Source organism: Oncorhynchus keta, chromosome 26 (assembly GCF_023373465.1).
Source record: "Oncorhynchus keta strain PuntledgeMale-10-30-2019 chromosome 26, Oket_V2, whole genome shotgun sequence".
Lineage (NCBI taxonomy): Eukaryota > Metazoa > Chordata > Actinopteri > Salmoniformes > Salmonidae > Oncorhynchus > Oncorhynchus keta.
The window spans coordinates 41,019,253-41,020,303 of NC_068446.1; the positions used below are offsets into that span (position 1 = coordinate 41,019,253).

At 47.3% G+C, this 1,051-nt stretch overlaps 1 long non-coding RNA gene across 1 annotated transcript; it reads left to right on the forward strand.

Annotated features, from left to right (window-relative positions):
• Positions 1-520, forward strand: LOC127912107 (uncharacterized). Its single transcript, XR_008080769.1, has 2 exons — positions 1-148; positions 321-520. It is a non-coding gene; the product is annotated as an uncharacterized LOC127912107 (long non-coding RNA).
• Positions 521-1,051: the final 531 nt, after the last annotated feature.

A 1,051-nucleotide genomic window follows, 5' to 3' on the forward strand; every position in this document is an offset into this window, starting at 1 on the left:
TCCTGGAGATCTACAGTCTTGTAGGTTCAGTCCAACCCTCTTCCAGGAGATCTACCGTCCTGTAGGTTCACTACTAATTAACTGCTCAACAAGACCGTAGCAAGATGAATCAAAACCAATAAATTATGGTTGGACTAAAAACCTACAGGTCAGTAGATCTCCAGGCAGAGGGTTGGGCTGAAAACCAACAGGACAATAGATCTCCAGGCAGAGGGTTGGGCTGAAAACCAACAGGACAATAGATCTCCAGGCAGAGGGTTGGGCTGAAAACCAACAGGACAGTAGATCTCCAGGCAGAGGGTTGGACTGAAAACCCACAGGTCAGTAGATCTCCAGGCAGAGGGTTGGACTGAAAACCCACAGGTCAGTAGATCTCCAGGCAGAGGGTTGGGCTGAAAACCAACAGGACAGTAGCTCTCCAGGCAGAGGGTTGGGCTGAAAACCTACAGGACAGTAGATCTCCAGGCAGAGGGTTGGGCTGAAAACCTACAGGACAGTAGATGTCCAGGCAGAGGGTTGGGCTGAAAACCTACAGGACAGTAGATCTCCAGGCAGAGGGTTGGGCTGCCTTGCTATAGCCCAATGAAAACACTGTCCTGTAATAATATGATCGATTGAAAACACACAATTGTGTAAGTCTCACAAATGCTTCAACCTCCAATGAAAACTGACTATAGTAAACTGACTACTAACTGAAGGAGGGTGTTTGTCTGAGGGAGAGGTAAAAAAAAAAAAAAATCTGAGCTTTACTTTACAAGTTTGGTGCAGGAATGGATAAGAGTGAACGGTACATAGCCACAGCATCTTTCATCCCTCTACATCTCATGTGTGTTGTGCCACGGAAGCCTCGTACACTACGCTCTCGCCCGGTTGGTCCCAGGTATGTTTTGTGCGGTCTTGCCAAGTCCTGTGGCATTTTGGAAAGAACGCACAAAACAGATCTGGAACCACCGGCGTCTTTAAATGCAAGTACAACAAGTGGTCGCCATGTCATGAGCAGACCCACCAACCACCAAATAAAAACACTGGATTGTTAGCTACTCATAAAGGC